General features: G+C 45.5%; 1 long non-coding RNA gene across 7 annotated transcripts in view; it reads left to right on the top strand.

The window, feature by feature from the left end:
* Positions 1–5,803, top strand: part of LOC148146289 (uncharacterized) — a 47,631-nt gene extending 41,828 nt beyond the window's left edge. For 6 of the 7 annotated variants that reach the window (XR_015760761.1, XR_015760762.1, XR_015760766.1 and 3 more), the window contains one exon: positions 2,002–5,803. This is a non-coding gene — a long non-coding RNA (uncharacterized LOC148146289). The remainder of the gene's footprint in view (positions 1–2,001) is intronic. The other variant, XR_015760764.1, reaches the window with a different exon arrangement.
* The last annotated feature ends 14,406 nt before the right edge of the window (positions 5,804–20,209 follow it).

The raw sequence follows: 20,209 nt of genomic DNA, 5'->3' as shown, positions 1-20,209 counted from the left end.
TTGACAGACTCCATTATTTCCTTAGACACCCATGGCAGATTACTCCTTTTCCGACAGTCCTTCCTTTTCACTGATATATGTTTTTACTGAGCACTTTGAAAAATTGCTTTGATATTCCTCAACTGTCCGTCAACTGTCCCACCCTAAAGTCTTTGCTTCCAGTCTACATTAGCCAACTCCTGCTTCATCATATTGTAGTCTCCTTTGTTTAAGCACAGGATCTGGATTGGATTTAATCTTCCCGCTTTCCATTTTGTGTTCTAAATTCAACCAGACTTCTCAGGTCTTTTATCAGATTACGTGGGGAGGCGGTGTTTTGGGTTTCATTGTCAGAGACCATGGCTTTGTAGTAAAGTATAGGATAGATATTCCCAACAGAGTATTCTGGACGCTGTGAATGTCCTACACAGTCGAACACCATAATTCACTGTGTCCCCTCAGTTTAAAATTGCAAAATCATTATCTCCTACTCGCTTCCTCACTACCTAAGTTTGGAACGCTAATCCACCTGAGTATCCTGCATTTTGTGAAGGTGGTGATTTTTGGATTCAGCTTTCCAGTTATTACCGTAAGAAGATAAGCACTGCGCACAGGAGAGGCAATGCAGCCCTTCGAACCAGCTCCACCATTTAATACAATGATGATTGAGCTCACCTCGCTCTCAGCTGGATTTTCCCGCCTGCGCTCTCTCACCCTTCAACTCATTGCAAATGAAACATCTGTATCTTTTCATTAAGTTTGCTCATTGCCCTGGCATCCACTGCATTTTGAATAGGGAATTCCACAGATTCAGAACACATGGAGACAGGTACATTCTTCTTCATGAGAATAGAATAGAGTCCCTATAGTGCAGAAACAGGGTGTTCATCCATTGAGTCCACACCAACCCTATAGTCAGCATCCCATTTAGACCCATCCATTCCCTGTAACCCTGCATTTCCTGTTGTTAATTGTCTAACTGGCACATGCGTGGACCCTGTGGGCAATTTAGCATGGCCAATCCATCAAACTTGCACATCTTTGGACTGTGGAAAGACACCGGACACCCAGAGGAAACCCACGCAGCCAGAGGGAGAATGTGTAAACTCCACACAGTCGCCGAAGGCTGGAATCAAACCCGGCTCTCTGACGCTGTGAGGCAGCAGTGCTAGCCACTGAGCCACCTCTCTTAAAATTTGCTGCCCCTTATTAACCTCCCCACCCCGCAATTGGCTGAATGTATATTCCTTACGTCAGAACTCGGGTTGTCTAAGCAGATGTCTCAGTAAAACCCAGTGACAGCCCATATGTCCTGTGTGTCTGAATGGGGATCCAACACCCTCCAGCCCACAATTTTCATTCACTTTCCAGAGGTTTCATGGGGACAACAACTCCCACAATCCCTGAGGCAGGGACCACACGTGTGGGGAAACCCGGCATTGTACATGTACGGAATGTGGGCGTGTTTTGGGGCATTTGTTTTGGGTAACTAGCAGAAAACATTTCACACTGACTGGCTGGAGAAGGGACGCATCTACTTATAGTATTGATCGGTTGAGGGGGGAAGGAGGGGTCAATGTGCCATCACACTCACGTGGAACTAAGTTTCATCCCCAACTCGTTGTAATGCTGGGAATCGACCTATGGGAAACGAGGAAGGATCTGACCCATTCTCCCAGACTGAAGTTTGCTGTTCTGTCCAGGGTCTGCCACCTCCCTGTCTGTTTCCTTTTGTCTCATTCTGCTGTTACATTATTGACTTGAAGCAACTGAAGGGAAAGGAAGTGAACCCAGAAAGGGTACAGAGTCTAACCAGGACGGGAAGTGGTGGCATGGATCTGTTTATCAGCAACTCCATGAGAATGTAGAGAGTGTACATTAGGGGGTAGCAGAGGCAGAACAGTGGGAGAGAGTAAGTGGGCTGGAGGGTTACAGCTTTGGGTGAAGAAAGGGGAAAAATATTCCAGAGAAATTAGAATTGTCTGTTCTGAATTTCTAATCTGTACATATTCCTTTATATAGGGTGTTAGATAGTGAAGATTTGCAGACTGAAATCTCAAAATTATGTGCAGATCGTGATTAAGTTAACCAGCGTTTGAAGAACCAAAGACAGACTCACTCGGCCAAAATCCTGCAACACTCTCCCTCCCAGCATTGTCGGTCTATCTGCACCAAATGGACTGTGAATGGTTCAAGACAGCAGCTCACTACCATCTTCTCAAGGGTAACTAGAGATGGGGTATAAATGCTGGCTGAGCCAGTGATACCCATATCCTGGAAATGGGTTCTCTCTCTAGTTGCTGAAACCCAGTTGATGTTACTGCAGGATGATGAGGGACGCTGAGTGCATCCTCCAGGAGGCAGCACCATCTCATAGCCCCTGCCTACACCCACACAGTAACACAGCAACGTCACTGAAACAAAAGGTGGTGAAGCCAAAGGAGGACTTCGATGAATTTACCTCGAAGAACTATATCTAAGGGGATTGTGACACAGCAGGAACAGGTGACTGAGCTGGATGGTCAGCTGGTTCCCATTGGTTGGTGGAGCAGGATTGAAAAGCCGAATAGCTGCTTCCTGCTATCTCCCAGGTATGTATATCGCCATGGAGCCCGAGTAGGAAGAAGTAGGCAGGGCAGGGATTCTCCAGGAGATTGCACCTCCACATCAGTTTTCAGTGATAGAGGATTTGATGGATTTTATTTAATATTTGTCTTTTACGTTTAAAAAAAATAAATTTGCAAACCTTGTGTTCAGGTTTATCCCAGAATAAAAGTAAAAGAATCGAAACGATCTGAATATAACCGTTTTTAAAATTTCAAATGCCCTGTAAAACAAAATCCTGTCTATTCCCGGACACCATCACTTCCCAGTTACTCAAACTCCAGGGAAATATTCCCTCCCTGTCAGAACCTTTGGTTTGATTTAACTGCTTTTCAGTTCTCGTTCTGTGAGCTGTGAAGCGTTCTTTTTACCCCCATTTCTCCAACCCAGAAATGTTATCTCACACAGCTGTGCAACCTTCCCACCATCAACATCATTACGCCATTTTCGTTTTTGTTACCAGCAGTAAGCTACCCGTGTAACCAATTGAATATTTCCAAACAAGACCCCTTACAGGCAAAGCAAACCATTACAAGTGACAAAGTGAGAAGGGACTAAATCAAGGTAGAGTTGTAGGGAGGGGGCAGCGACAGAGATAAAGCACGTATCCCCTGCGGTGCCCACCTCTAACTAAAGGCATTGAGAGCATTGATACACACCACATGCTCCATCTCCAAGGACATCCTGCTGTGTAGCGTTTATCCTCAATCATAGAATAAAATCCCAACAGTGTGGAAGGAGAGCATTGGCCCATCAAATCCCACCGACCATCTGAAGAACATCCCACCCACTGCACTCCATCCCTGTAACACTGCATTTCCCATGGCTGATCCACCTAGTCTGCACATTCCTGGACACCATGGGCAATGTAGCACGACTGATCCACATAACCTGCACATCTTTTGACTGTCGGAGGAAACCAGAGGACTCTCACTATCATGGGGAGAATGTGGAAACTCCACACAGGCCGTTGACCAAGGCTGGCCTCTGACCTTGTATCTGGTGCTTTGAAGCAGAGGTGCTTCAATCCCAATATAAATCAAAACAGATGATCCCTGCTCATTGTCACATTGCTGTTTGTGTAGCCTTGTGCTCAGAGAGACATCCTGAAGTTCAGAAAGTGGCAATATAAATTCAGTCAACTCCAGCCCAGTTAATGTGGTTAACCCCAACAACAACATCAATATTCCAACAGTGTCATCGTGTACAAGGTCCACTCCCGACTCTGATTAACAGTAACTGCAGAATCAGAGTCCTGCAGTGATGTGTGAACTCTACCCCACACGGAGCAGAGGGATGACCACTTCCCTATGTGCACTCGCTGGTCTCTGTCATGTTGAAGATGCAGCAAATCCCTTGTCACACTGAGAGGTAAACAACTCCTACCCAGTGTGAACCCTCTGGTGTATCAGCAGGAGGGATGAATCACTGAAACCCTTTTCACACACTGAGCATCTGAATGGCCTTTCCCCAGAGTGGGCTCACTGGGGTCTCAGCAGATCAGAAGACTGGGTGAATCCTTTCCCACACATGGAGCAGGTGAATGGCCTTTCCCCGGTGGGAACGCACTGATGTCTCTGCAGGAGAGAGATTTGAATGAATCCTTTCTAACACATGGAGCAGGTGAATGGCCTCTCCCCGGTGGGAACGCACTGATGTCTCTGCAGGAGAGAGATTTGAATGAATCCTTTCTAACACATGGAGCAGGTGAAGAGTCTAAATCCTCTGGTGCCTCAGCAGATTGCAAGAGTGAGTAAATCCCTTCCCATACATGGGGCAGGTGACCAGCCTCTTCCCAGTGTGACTGTGTCAGTGAGTGTCCCGCTGGGAGGGGTCAGTGAATTCCTTCCCACAATCCCCACATTTACACAACCTTGCCCTGGTCCTATCACATTGGTGTCTTCCCAAATCACATGACCAGTTAAATCCTCAACCACATGCACAACATGAATGGTTTCTCTGGGCTGGGAATGCTGCTTTCCCCTTCCGTATTATGTATAATGTTCGGGACCTGCGGAATTGGGTGTGTTAAATGTGATGTTAAAGCTGAGTTTCCCATCTGTGAACTCTCTCTGTAAAACAAATTTATCTCCTTCGTTACTACAGCTCCCAACACCAACTCTCCCTTTAGTTCTCCTGAAATTCTAAATTTGGACTAATGCAATAATGTGGCTTTCTCTCACTTGTTTCTGAAAGTAAATTAGGATGATTTTGAATAACTGGACTTTACTAGCCAAACTCATTCCTACTCTATCATATACGACTTCTAACCCATGGGAAATGTGTTACCAGCTTCGATGACCGTTACAATGCTCTGACCACTTCTATGGAGTAGGTATAAGTTGATTCTAACAATTATCAATAGATTGTATCTAAACAGGATGCCCACACAACAGTAGGCGCTCTGACACTCAATGCCCGTAAGTTAAGTTATTTTTCTTAAAGCCCCACATGTGTCTGCCAATCTGGCAATACAATTGAAGATAGTTTATACAGTAACCTTACAGTCTTAGTTGCCAATTCCAATCCATGAAGCAGTCAGTAACATTCCCCAGTGAATTGAATTCTATTAGCAGCTTTGTCCTGTCAGGAGAGATTGAGGATCATGAAGCTGTTTTCTCTGGAGGACTGAAATATGAAACACTTGAAATGAACAAAATTCTTCAAGAGCTCAATAGGATAGATATAGGACGATGTGCACCCTGGCTGATATGTCTTGAATGAAATAAGCACTATCTGCGGTGTCTTTACCCAGCATCCCCTTTAGCTGCATAAATGTTCATGATTTATTTGCTGCGCTAATTCCACTCTCTTATTGAATCCCATTTGTAACTGCTGTAATGTTGTTTGCCGTGCAAATTGGTAACATTTGATTCAATCTATCCTGAAACCTCTCTGTATCTGTGTCTCGCTTTTGTTCACCAAGACCCTCATTCAATCTGACCTCTTTACAAACCCTGCCCTGATATTTTCCTAGAGGGCTCAGAAATTAAATGTCCACAAAATTGTTACTGCACAAAAGGAGGCTGATTGGCTCATCAGCTCTCCAAAAGATCACCTCACCGAATGCTATTCTTCTACCTTTACCCCATAAACCTTTCCATTTGTCCTCTTCCAATAACTGTTCTGTTCAATTCTATTCTCTTCATTATACCTGGCTCCCATTGTACTCTTTGGCAGTGCATTCCTGACCATAAACTTTCTCTGCATGAAAATACTTTGTATCGTGTTACATGTGCTTCTTTTGTCAATCCCTTGACATCGGTGCCTCCTCATTATTGATTCTTTCATGAAAGAGAGCAGTTTCTCCTGCTCTACTCTCAATAGATCCCTTTTGGAGGTGTCTTTACCCAGTATCCCTCAGGATGGTGAATATCATCTCTCCCGGTCACAGGAGACCAGTGCGAGACCATTCAGTTGCTTTCACTGTGGGGCTGGGTTCAGGACACCATCCAGCCTCACTGTACTCCAGCAAATACACACTGGGGAGAGACCATTCACCTGCTCTGAGTGTGGGAAGCAGTTCACTCAGATATCCAGCTTGATGAAACACCGGCGAGTTCACAAGTAACCACAGCGATTGGATTTATTTTGTTTGTTCATGGGATCATGGCATCACTTGCTGGGGCAGCATTTGTCATTCATTCTGACTGCCAAGAAGATGGTCCAGGGTCAACCCCATTATTCAGGGTCTGGATTCACATGTAGGCTGGTCAAGGTCAGAATTAACACAGTTTCCGAGACCCAGTGACATGAAGAGGGAAAACACTCAGACACTGACCAACCCATCTGATTGTTAACTCAGACAGAAAGAAAGATGCACATTTAGATAACACCTTTGATGACCTGGGGCAATAAAACATGCTTCCATCCCAATGATTTCAACCACAAATCTCTGAAAACACAGGCACAAAGCTTCCTACTTGTACTAGGTTGTCTCTCAGCCTCCGCTTGAGAAAAGAGTTTTAAGCTGTTAAGACTTTCCTGGTGATTATAACCTCCATGTTCCTATAAAATTTGTGACTGAACCTTTATTTTCCTGTTCCTTATGAGTGATGCCAGCAGCAGAAACAGTTCCTGACCTGTGCAGGTTTCGATTGGAGTATTTGTATTTAAAAATTCATTCTCACCCTCATGTACAGTGTGAAATTGCTGTAAAACAGAAGGAAAGGATTGAGTGAGAACCCACAGAAACACAAAGGCAGCGTGTGTACCTGAGCTGAATGAACCTGGCATGAGGAAAACATGACGACAATCACAATTAGTTTGAATCACAGAATCTCGTAGGTTCAGAAAGAGGCTATTCGGTCCATCAAGCCTGCAATGACCTGCTCTCCCACCCTCCCTCCATAACTTCTCATTTACCATGGCTAACCCAACCCGCTAAACCTGCACACTACAGGCCATGTTAGCACAGCCAATAGAGCAAACGTGCACATCTGTGGGAGGGTCACAGATTACATCCAAATGCGCGGAATTGTGGATGGAGCCTCACGAGTATTTGACTCTGATACAGATGCTCTGTTTTTAAAATTAAAATCTGGGGGAAACTGCAACCAGAAAGATTTCCAATTATCTCTGGAGGAAGAGAATTCAAAACTCGTGCCATTGACCCAGGGAACACAGTGAAGTCACAGAGGTCTGGGAACCATCAGAAATGTAACAGGTTGTGAGCAAGGTTGGGGTGAGACAAGGACAAAAAGACAGTCTGTCACACAGGGGAAGGCAGGAAAGATTAAACAGCAGAAATGGTAGTGCCTCAAGGCCACAGGGAATAGAGTTCGGGCTGGGATTGAAACTAGGAAACAAGGTGTGCAGCTGTCAAAGAAATACATTGAAAAACAGATAATAAGAACATAGAGGGCAGAGTTCGCAGTCTGAAATTGTTGCTGTCAATGGTGAGTACAGAATGCTGTAAAGCCTGGATAGTTCTATTACAGCCAACACATACAGGATGGGCCAAGTGGCCGCGATCTGTGCTGCAACTTTCTGATAAATTTATTCCGACATTTGGATATCAAGACTAATGATGCTCATAAATTCTCAAATTCGACTTGAGTTTAATATGCTGGAGAAATGTCAAATAAATCACATTGATCCCATTCTGCAGACTTTAGTCCGCAGCCCCGCATGTTCCAGCATCTCAGTTACATCCATAACCTTTTGTCCTAATGTGATGCTGGTTACTGCCTCTGCTACCCCATCAGTGACTCACCATCTCCGAGTGAAATGAATTCTCCCCTCCCTTCTTTCTGAGAATTAGTTTCAATCTGAAACCTTCAGTTTCTGACCTCTCAGTTAATGAATAGCTCCTCCCTATCCACTCGATCTGGTTCTTCAGCATTTTATCACTTCAATTAAATCTCAGCTCATCCTCCTCGGAAATCATCCCCAGCCTATCCAACTTTTCCTCAGAGCAGAAATTTCCAATCGGAGAAACATTCTGATCAATATCCTCTCTGGTGTGATCACATCAACCCTGGAATGTGGGGATCAGAAATGTGTGCAGTACTTTAGCTGTGGTCAAACGAGTGTTCCTGACATTTCCCGTGTCACCTCCGTGTTCTTGTGGTTGTCGCTCAGACAAGAAGTGTCTTGGATTTCCCACATGGAACTGGATGTGCACTCCATGGGGCTGGAATTCCCTACCATGTGTTTATTTGTTAACTAATCCTAAATTAACTTCAGATTAAAACAAGATTATCAGCTACCCACCAATCAACTTCTTCCATTATGCTCAAGTCACCTTACTTGTTAAAAATTTCTTTAAAATTATTACTATCTAAACACAACAGGCTTTAATTTGCTGATCAAGTATTCAGATGTCTCCACTGTTACAATCACTTGAAGATTATCTTTACCTTCAGCTACATTTGGTGAATTGAACACTGATTGTAAATATATGAATATCAAAAGGACTTAAGTTTTATGATAATTAATCCAGTCTGACATTCTTGTTGGTTAATATCTTGAAGAGAACTGTCCTCAGAACTCCAGCTGTGCTCTGACTTCATTGATAACAGTCCATGGCTGGACTGCAGATCTTCGATCTATTCTGTTGTTTCCCGGATTGCTTCACTCTGTCTATCACTTGCTGCTTATGCTGTTTGGAACACAAGTAGTCCTCTTTGGGAACTTCATCAGGTTGACACTTCATTTTTAGGTATTCATGCTGCTTTTACTGTAAATTTTGTTGGAGTATAATTTTACTGCTGTTGGTGGAAGGAAAGAGCTAAACTCTTACACTGTCGGCCCCATACACAAGAAGCTACATGCAGTATCATGAACACTGAAAGGCCAAGACATGAAATACGAGCAACACTGTACAATGATGCAGGATCACAACTGCAGCAAGGGGAGTTTAAGATCCAACCCGACATAGGATTATGGAAAGAAGCAGCTGATCAGATTGTCTCATTCATAGTCACAAAGAGACTCTGAGATTATTGTACTGTTGGGGGTGCGGATGGAGGAGGTTGGGGAGATGGAGAGCCCTTCAAAAGAAACTAATCTGCCTGAGAGTCATGGGATTGACTTGATTGCCATACATTTAACAGAAAATTAATTGAAACTGTTTTTATCAACAATAGATAACAAGGCATCAGAAACAAACCCCAGAATACATGGTTGAGAGATGGATGTCAATAGCCCATCAACATCCAACTCTTGCAATGAATAAAGGAAAATGAAAGTCTCTACCCAGTGTGAATCTGCATGTTCAACGATGTTGTGAACATTTCCAAAACTAAGTTCTCTATATGCAAAACTTTATGAACTGCCAAAACCATTGTTCATTACTTGGTGTGAACAAGAGAAAAAAAATCCTTCAACTTGTGGTTATGAGTAAATTGACTGGTGTCTCAGCAGGATGGATGCCTGAGTGAATCCCTTCCCACCCCCCACCCCCCCCCCCCCCCCCCTCCCACACACATACACACACACCCACACACAGAGCAGGTGAACAGCTTCTCCCCAGTCTGACTGGTTTGGCCAGTTTCCAGGTGGGATGGGTAAAGAATTCCCTTCTGGCATTCCCCACATTTCCAGAGTCGGTCCCTAGTGTGGCAGCACTGGTGTTTTGCCATTTCAGATAAATGCTGGCAGACTGTTATACACACTGTTACACTCCCCACCCCCCCCCCCCCTCCCCCCCCCCTCCCCTCCCACACCCCAGAACCCAGTATAAAGCAGTAAACATTATCTCTTGCTGTGGAAGGACAGACTGTATTAGTCTGAGTAGGAACACTGAGCAGATTTATCTAAATGACAATTTAATCGGTGACCAGAGCAAGTTAAGCAAGTCCAAATAAAATGCATTATAGCACAGAAAGAAGCCCATCAAATCCAAACTGGCTCTCTGTAGCAGAATCCCATATTCTCACTCCCTATACTTCCCCCAAACTCTGCAAGTTTACTTCCCTCAGATCTGATCTAATTGTTTTTATCAATTATTCATCTTCTCCTCTGCCTGCACCACCATAATAGGCAGTATGTTCTGCATATTTCCAGCCAATACAGACAGCAGAAACAATGGCTCATCTCCCACTGTCTCAAAGTGGGGGTGGCGTTTTTGCCAGTTTGATAGTGAGTTTGGTGTTAGAGCGGATGGGGGTGGAGGTTTTTGTTGGTTTGATGGTGAGATTGGGGAGGCGCAGTGGTACTTTGGCGCACTGATCTTTACACCGCTGAGGCTAAATGCCAGCTCACGGACACCTCCTCCTACTGCCGCCTTGACCATGACCCCACCACGAAACCATCATCTCCCAGACCATCCATAACCTCATCACCTCAGGATATCTCCCATCCACCGCCTCCAACCTCATAGTCCCACAACCCCGCACCGCCCGTTTCTACCTCCTGCCCAAAATCCACAAACATGACTGCCCCAGCCGACCCATTGTCTCAGCCTGCTCCTGCCCCACTGAACTCATCTCTGCATACCTCGACACGGTCCTGTCCCCCTTAGTCCAAGAACTCCCCACCTACATTTGGGACACCACCCAAGCCCTCCACCTCCTCCATGATTTTTGCTTCTCCGGCCCCCAACGCCTTATCTTCACCATGGATATTCAGTTGTTATACACCTCCAACCCCCATCACGAAGGCCTTCAAGCCCTCCACTTCTTCCTTTCCCGCCGACCCAACCAGTACCGTTCCACTGATACCCTCCTTCGACTGATTGAACTGGTCCTCACTCTTAACAACTTCTCCTTCCAATCCTCCCACTTCCTCCAAACCAAAGGAGTAGCCATGGGCACCCGCACAGGCCCCAGCTTTGCCTGCCTCTTTGTCGGATATGTGGAACAGTCCATCTTCCGCAGCTACACTGGCACCATCCCCCACCTTTTCCTCTGCTACATCGATGATTGTATTGGCGCTACCTCGTGCTCCCACGAGGAGGTTGAACAGTTCATCCACTTTACTAACACCTTCCACCCCAACCTCAAATTCACCTCCACTGTCTCAGACTCCTCCCTCCCCTTCCTAGACCTCTCCATTTCTATCTTGGACGACTGACTCAACACGGACATTTACTATAAACCGACCGACTCCCACCTAGATTACACCCCCTCCCACCCTGTCCCCTGTAAAAACGCCATCACATATTTCCAATTCCTTCGTCTCCACTGCATCTGCTCCCAGGAGGACTATTTCGAATACCGAACAACTCAAATTGCCTCCTTCTTCAAGGACCGCAATTTCCCCTCCGATGTGGTCGACGATGCTCTCCATTGCGTCTCCTCCACTTCCCGCTCCTCCGCCCTTGACCACTCCCTCCGCGACTCCCTCGTCAGATCCACACCCCCCACTAACCCAACCTCCACTCCCGGCACCTTCCCCTGCAACCACAAGAAGTGCAAAACTTGCGCCCACACCTCCCCCCTCACCTCCTTCCATGGTCCCAATGGATCCTTCTATATCTGTCGCAAATTCACCTGCACCTCCACACACATCATTTACTGTATCCGCTGCACCCGATGTGGTCTCCTCTACATTGGGGAGACAGGCCGCCTACTTGCGGAACGTTTCAGGGAACACCTCCGGGACACCAGCACCAACCAACCCAACCACCCTGTGGCGGAACACTTTAACTCCCCCTTCCACTCCGCCAATGACATGCAGATCCTTGGTCTCCTCCATCGTCACACCCTGGCCACACGACGCCTGGAGGAAGAGCACCTCATCTTCCACCTAGGCATCCTCCAACCACGAGGGATGAATGTAGATTTCTCCAGCTTCCTCATTTCCCCTCCCCCCACCTTATCTCAGTCCCAACCCTCGGATTCAGCACCGCCTTCTTGACCTGTAATCTTCTTCCCGACCTCTCCGCCCCCACCCCTCTCCGGCCTATCACCGTCACCCTCACCTCCTTCCACCTATCGTATTCCCAGCACCCCTCCCCAAATTCCCTCACCCCTACCTTTTATCTCAGCCCGCTTGGCGCACTAGTATCATTCCTTCAGAAGGGCTTATGCCCAAAACATCGATTCTCCTGCTCCTCGGATGCTGCCTGGCCTGCTGTGTTTTTCCAGCACCACATTTTTCAACTCCCGCTGTCTCAAAACCTTACATCTGATCTTAATTCTTATGCCATCACCTATCGAATACAGATATTTTTGTCTGCTGTGTCTAGGTCTGTTGTAATCTTATATGCTCTATCAAAAATATATTCTACATCTTCACTTCAAAGAAAATAGCAATTTCTTCAAATCAACCCAGTGACAGCATTTTCTTCATCAGTGAACCTCTCCAGTAAGTCTGTACTCTATACTCTGAAGATCACTCATATCCTTCATTGTTGATGTCTATTCTGTTCCACAAATCCAGACGACGCAAGTTTTCTGCACAACAGCAGTAGCTTTTTTATTGGACAGCCGGCGAGAGTTTCAAAGCATCTCTAAAGTAGCTGAGTGTCTACTTGCAGAGACTCTTCTTCATGAATCTCTGCCTTACCCACAGAGACAGTATATTTAATAGGAATTAGACAAAGGCATATCAGCCACATGGGCGATTGTCAACAGATAGTTTAAAGTAGGTAATTATGACCTTACAAAGCTTGATGAATGGCGATGTCCTGTGATAACGTGTGATGGATTACAGAAACTAATTATCGCAGAGATTAAAGCAGAAGGGTTCTTCCTTCAGTTAATGGGGGATTCATTTACCTATGCTCATATGGAGGGGAGGTAAGATAATGGGACTGGGAGGCAGTTTAACAGGCTTGTGCCCAGGACTCTCAGTCTTGACTGGCAAGGGCAAATTTGTCTGTCTGGGGTTATGGTGGTATCCACATGTCCTGAAAGAGAAGCAAATTATGGAACTGGCCCCTCTGTGGTATTTTAACTTCCTCATTCTGATCAGGAATCTGTTGACCAGAATTGGATGCAATGATTGACTGTGACCTAACTAGAGCTTTGTCAAGGGTTAGCATCTTTTCCGTGTACAAAGTTAAAAATCACACAACACCAGGTTATAGTCCAACAGGTTTAATTGGAAGCATAATAGCTTTCGGAGCGACGCTCCTTCATCAGGTGATAGTGGAGGATTCCTGATGAAGGACCGTCACTCTGAAAGCTAGTGTGCTTCCAATTAAACATGTTGGACTATAACCTGGTAGTGTGTGATTTTTAAATTTGTACATCCCAGTCCAACACAGGCATCTCCAAATCACAACTTTTCTGTGAGTTTGTTATCATTCCCCATATTAATGAAGCCGAGCATCCCATATGTTTTCCTCAAAACAATTTATGTTCTCTCTCCGTTAATGATTTGTACACTTTATTCCCCATTCCTGCTGTCCTGCTCTCTGTGTCTGTGCCATTCAAATTATATATTCCCTTTCTACATTGCTTCTCTCAAAATGCATCAACTTACTGTAAGTTCTAAAGAAGAAACATTATCCATTCAAAATATTCTCTCGCTCCACACATTCTACCCCCTGGAAAACAGAACAGCACAGCACAGGAATAATCGGCCCAATATGTCTGTGCGGATCATGGTGCTATTCCAAACTAATTCAATCTCCCTGTATATGATCCATATCCCTGACAACCCATACCCGCTTATGTGTCTGTCCAAATGCCTCTTGAACGTTGTTATTGTTTCTGCTTTTACCAACTCCCAGGAGAGTACATTCTCGTCACTTACCACCTTCTGCTCAAGAAATTTGTCTGACACAGCTTCCTTTAAACTTGCAAAGATGTTGTTGGAAATGCTCAGCAGGTCATGCAGCATCTGTGAAGAAAACTCAGTTAATGTTTCGGTTCTGGTCACCCTTCAACAGAAACGTTAACTCTGATTTCTCTTCACAGGTGCTGATAGAACTGCTGAGTTTTTTTCCAGAAACTTCTGTTTTTCTTTCTGGTTTACAGCATCTGCTGTTCTTTCGGTTTTCATTTCCTTTGAACTTCCCCCTCTCCCCTTAAATCTATGGCCTCTAGAATTTATCATTTCCACCATGGAAAAAGATTCAGATTATTCACTCTGTCTGTGTCTCTTGGATTATTCTGCAACCACTGACTTTCCAAAGACAGCAATTCAAGATTTTCCAATCTCTCCCAATCCAGGCAACATCCTGGTAAACCTGTTTCCACCCTCTCCAAAGCCTCCGCACCCTCCTTATAATGTGGTGATCCAAACAGCACAAAATACTCCAAAGGTGACCTAATGACAGTTTTATATTCACTCCCCTGCTAGAAGAAAGCTTTATTCCTGATGAAGGGCTCTTGCCCGAAACGTTGATTTTACTGCTCCTCGGATGCTGCCTGAACTGCTGTGCTCTTCCAGCACCACTAATCCCGGAGAAGGCAAGCCTGCCATCCAGCTCCTTCACCACATTCAGGGAGCCGTGAACTTGCACCTGAAGATCCCTCTGTATCCCAATGCTGCTCAGGGCCCTTCCGTTTAGTGCATACATTCCTCTTACAATGAGCCTCCCAAAATGTATCATCTCACACTTATCTGAATTAAAATCTATCTGCAATTTCTCCACATAACCTTCCAACTGACCTCTTCCTTGCTGTATCCTTTGACAATATTCTTCATGATTCACAACTTCGTGAGTTTGTACAATCTACAAACTTGCTAATTAAATCGTTTACATTTTCAGACTAATCATTTATCTATTACAAACGACAGATGTCCCAGTTCTAATCCTTGTGGAACAGCACTAGCCACAGACCTCCAGCTGGCAACTTGCCCCAGCACAACAGTTGCTGGGAGAAATATCAAAGAGGAGCCGTCAGTTCTGTGCTGTGCAGCACGACCGATGTTTATTCAGAGCTCCTTACTAATGCATGATGGGAGAGGTCCCTCTTTGGCTCCCCCAGCCAAGTCCAGCATTTTGCTGCATTTCGTTCATATGTTCCAGTAATATATCCCCCCTGACCCAATCTCCTGGGTTTGGGATGTCAGCTTGGAGGTTTCTCTGCTCCCTTTTCCAGTTTCTGATTTTCTACTGTTCTGCAACTTCACCTCTCAGCTCATGCATTTGCTTATCCAGTTCTTTCACAAATTGTTTAACCCTATCCTTAGATTGCAGAGCCATTGGCCTTGATTTTTATGTCCTCGTTGTCTACAGGAGTAGTGCCAGAAGATTGGAGGCTAGCAAATGTGGTTCCCTTGTTTAAGAAGGGGAGTAGGGATAACCCTAGTAACTATAGGCCGGTGAGTCTCACTTCTGTTGTGGGTAAAATCTTAGAGAGAATTGTAAGGGATAGGATTTATGAACATCTGGATAGGAATAATGTGATCAAGGATAGTCAGCATGGTTTTGTGAAGGGCAGGTCGTGCCTCACAAACCTTATTGAATTCTTTGAGAAGGTGACTAAGGAGGTGGACGAGGGGAAAGCAGTAGATGTGGTGTATATGGATTTTCGTAAGGCGTTTGATAAGGTTCCCCATGGTAGACTACTGCAAAAAATCCGGAGGTATGGCATTGAGGGTGAGTTGGAGGTTTGGATTAGGAGTTGGCTGGCTGGAAGAAGACAGAGGGTAGTAGTTGATGGCAAAGGTTCATCTTGGAGTGCTGTCACTAGCGGTGTTCCGCAAGGATCTGTTTTGGGACCATTGCTGTTTGTCATTTTTATAAATGACCTGGAGGAGGGGTTAGAAGGTTGGGTGAGCAAGTTTGCGGATGATACGAAAGTCGGAGGAGTGGTAGACAGTGAGGAAGGATGTGGCAGGTTACAGCGGGATATAGATAAGCTGCAGAACTGGGCAGAAAGGTGGCAAATGGAGTTCAATGTAGCTAAGTGTGAGGTGATTCATTTTGGTAAGAGTAATAAAAAGATGGGGTACTGGGCTAACGGTCGGATACTTGGTAGTGTGGATGAGCAGAAAGATCTTGGTGTCCATGTACACAAATCTTTGAAAGTTGCCACCCAGGTAAATAGTGCGGTGAAGAAGGCATATGGCGTACTGGCTTTTATTGGTAGAGGAATTGAGTTCCGGAGTACTGAGGTAATGTTGCAGTTATATAAGACTCTGGTGCGGCCGCATCTGGAGTATTGTGTGCAGTTTTGGTCCCCATACTATAGGAAGGATGTGGAGGCACTGGAACGGGTGCAGAGGAGGTTGACCAGGATGTTGCCTGGTATGGTAGGAAGATCGTATGAGGAAAGGCTGAGGCACTTGGGGCTGTTTTCATTGGAGAAAAGAAGGTTTAGGGGTGACTTGATAGAGGTGTACAAGATGATTAGGGGTTTAGATAGGGTCGACAGTGAGAATCTTTTTCCACGTATGGAGTCAGCTATTACAAGGGGGCATAGCTTTAAATTAAGGGGGGGTAGGTATAGGACAGATGTTAGGGGTAGATTCTTTACTCAGCGAGTCGTGAGTTCATGGAATGCCCTGCCAGTAGCAGTGGTGGACTCTCCTTCATTATGGGCATTTAAACGTGCATTGGATAGGCATATGGAGGATAGTGGGCTAGTGTCGGTTAGGTGGGTTTGGATCGGCGCAACATCGAGGGCCAAAGGGCCTGTACTGCGCTGTATTCTTCTATGTTCTATGTTCTATGTTACCATTGCACATCTCGTGCCCTCCCACTGCCACGCCCTCTGGCAGCTGCATAGTCCATACAGTCACTAATTCAAAGGTGAACAGTCCTGTTTCCTTTGCTGGGGTTGCCCTCAGTTTCATTGGGATGATGGGGAGTACTCTAAACCATCCCTGTCTGTCTCTGTCAGGGCCTTAGTCAGACTAGCTTTCTGTGTCTGCTTCATTCCTTCTGCTGTACCTGAGCACTGGGGGTGGTGTGGGAGATGGGATTTCTGTTCAGTATCAAACAGGGCACAGATGTGTTTAACTTCGTGTCCCTTGGTCAGAATCTGCAGGGGAATGCTTTCACCCACTGCGTAAACCTATTTATTAAGATCCAGCAGGATTTCCTTCCCTGGGCTTGGGATGGAGGTGTATGTAAAATCCATCTGTAATTATTCCCATCTCCTTCTGGGTCTCAGCTGCTCGATCCACTTTACCCTGATTGATTTCTCTGGCTCACACAGTGTACAGACTACACACCTCCGACAAAACCTCTCCCTGAACCAGGTCACCCCGGTAGTGGGTCATCTGATATTGCATTTTATCCTGCCCAATATGGTTCAGCCCATGATATGTTTTTAATAATGTTTGTCTTATACAGTGTAGTGGCACTGCTGGATCATCCAGACTCTGCCGTGTCCTATTACTGCCCCACCCTTTTCCTGCTCCTGTTTCTCCTGCTGTGTGACTGTTTCTAAGAATGTCTTTAAACTTTCCTTTCTCGCTTCTGTAGCTACTGTCACTGCCACTTCCCCAAATGTCTGCACTGTTTCAGTCAGTATTTTACCTGCCTTACCCACATACTCACTGCCCTGTTGGTGTGGAGTTTCTACTTTTGTGAGCTCTAACCTTCATCATTGTTGCTTCACTGGGAAATTTAGCTGTTTGCACTAACTCTCTGACCTGTTCCTCATGGTCTATGTGGCCCCCAGAAGGTGATGTACCCTCACCGAGCCCAGGCCAACACATGGTCATGAACAATGTCAAAGGCATGCTGTGTACATGTTTCCTCCCTCTCCCCTGGCTAATGCCAGTGCTTCTTTCAGGGCTTTCGATGGCTCTGCCAATTCTGGATATTATGTACAAAATTCCCACAGTAGTTAAACAATCCTAAGGTTTGCCTTACACCCTTCACGGTGTGCGGGGGGATAGTTTTCATATCATTGTTTTTGGTTATGCTGGGACTGTCCCCTCACGCTTCATGATTTGATCTCCCCAGTATGATATCCCTACCTTCCCAGTTGCACACTCTTTGAGTTAATTTTAAGCCCGGCCTGGATGACCTGACCCAATACTCTGTTTAATATCCAGAGATGTTCTATCTCACCGACTGAGGTGATATGGTGTTGGTAAGATCAATTTGACTAACTCCATCAGCCATTTACCGGTGGGATATACTGGAATATTGTGGGATCCCTGAGGTAACTGTTTCCTCAGACACCTATCTGGCTTCTGTCAATTGGTAAGTGATACTGTCAATCTGACGATTCTCTGCTGCTCTCAATCTGTCACTATCACAATTACTGCCTCCTCAGCCCCAGCTTTAATGGGATCCTGTTTGTGTGGGGAGTGAGAGGGTCCTCGATCTTTACAGGATCTACAGATAATAACCGACATTCCTGTTTGGGTTACCAACACCGCTGAGTGGGTCCTAGCTGTAACTCCCAAGATGCCCTGACTGTCCCACTCTCCCTGCAATTCAGCTACTTTGGTGATGTCGCCTCTTATTTTCTTCCTGTCCCATTACTGGCTGGAGCGTCCCTATGTTATAGTCCAGGTCTCTACATCAATAGTTGCTCCTAATTGTTCCAAAACGGCAACTTCCAGAATGGTCCTTTCCTCAGTTTCACACTCCCATATCTGAACGCATTTTGTCATATTCCTGATCTACATTGGGACAGGTTCCTCCAGCTTCTTCAGTTCCCACTCCAACTGCTCTCATTTTAGTAATTGAGAGGGTGAGGGGTAAATCCATATCGGTAACTGATATAGATGCTCCTGTGTTAACATCATGTGTTGCTGGAGCCCAACAGCATGTCAATAAATATTCATGGGCTGTGGATGTGCACACGTGAACACAGGTCACACACAATGTGAACACCTATCTCCCTCTCTGCCTACGTTCCTTGTCTATATGCCCTTTTCTGCTTCCCTTGCAACATTGCGAGTCTGGTTCCCCTCCCTGTACTGCAGCTATTCCCTTGTGTTTCTGAGTTTGCCTCAGCTCTCATGGCCCAATTCAGAATTTGTTTGGAATTATCTCCCACTGGGAGTTTCATGTTTATAACTACAGTTACATGGGGTCCCATGTCATCTTTTAAATACATCAAACAAATTTCATCATCACAGGTTGATGTTTGGTAATCCCCCGTGTTCCTTATACACCTCAAGCTTCCTCTCTGTACAATCCTCGATATTACCCTTGGGGCCCTAAGTCAGTAAGGTTCTTTTAGCCCATTCAGCCTGTCCCCTCCCCAGTGTGTCCCTGGAGCCACTGATTGGCTGTGCACTGGCGGGAACTGTCTCACACCCCCACCCTTTCATTGCAGCGACAGATTCTGCTGTACATGTCAGGGCATCTTGGCCTGAAAGGTTTTGGCCTGACATCTTCATCAGTGAAATTGCGCACTTCAATTAATTTATCCATCATCTCCCAATAAGACCCATTATAACAATTTCTCTATCAGGCTGGGTGTTCATTCACCAACATCTGTCATTCAGCCAGGTAAACGGTTCAGGTTTGGTTTATGTCAGTTCTCCCTCCTGTCTGTCCAGGTTTGAGTTTTGATGCCAGGCGGTGCCATACACACTGCCTTCTGGACTTTACAGGGCAGTGGGTCATCCCACCAATGCCGGCCCTCTCTCTATACATACAGTCATAGAGACATAGAGATGTCCAGCATGGAAACAGACCCTTGGGTCCAACTCGTCTCTGCCGACCAGATATCCCGACCCAATCGAGTCCCACCAAACCTTTCCTATTCATATACCCATCCAATGCATTTTAAATGTTGCAATTGTACCAGTCTCCACCACTTCCTCTGGCAGCTCATTCCATACACATACTACCCTCTGCATGAAACAGTTGCCCCTTAGGTCTCTTTTATATCTTTCCCCTCTCACTCTAAACCTATGCCCTCTAGTTCTGGACTCCCCAACCCCAGGGAAAATACTTTGCCTATTTATCCTATCCATGCCCCTCATAATTTTGTAAACCTCTATAAGGTCAACCCGACACTCCGGGGAATACAGACCCAGTCTGTTCAGCCTCTCTCTGTAACTCAAATCCTCCAACCCTGGCAACATCCTTGTAAATCTTTTCTGAAGCTTTTCAAGTTTCACAACATCTTTCCGATAGGAAGGAGACCAGATTTGCACGCAATATTCCAACAGTGGCCTAACCAATGTCCTGTACAACCGCAACATGACCTCCCAACTCCTGTACTCAATACTCTGACCAATAAAGGAAAGCATACCAAAAGCCTTCTACACTATCCTATCTACCTACGACTCCAATTTCAAGGATCTATGAACCTGCACTCCAAGGTCTCTTTGTTCAGCAACACTCCCTAGGACCTTATCA

This window comes from Chiloscyllium plagiosum, unplaced genomic scaffold (genome assembly GCF_037043375.1).
Source record: "Chiloscyllium plagiosum isolate Xiang-an unplaced genomic scaffold, Cpla_swu_hap1 HiC_scaffold_21, whole genome shotgun sequence".
In the NCBI taxonomy this organism is placed as follows: domain Eukaryota; kingdom Metazoa; phylum Chordata; class Chondrichthyes; order Orectolobiformes; family Hemiscylliidae; genus Chiloscyllium; species Chiloscyllium plagiosum.
This window is presented reverse-complemented; position numbering and strand designations above follow the sequence as displayed.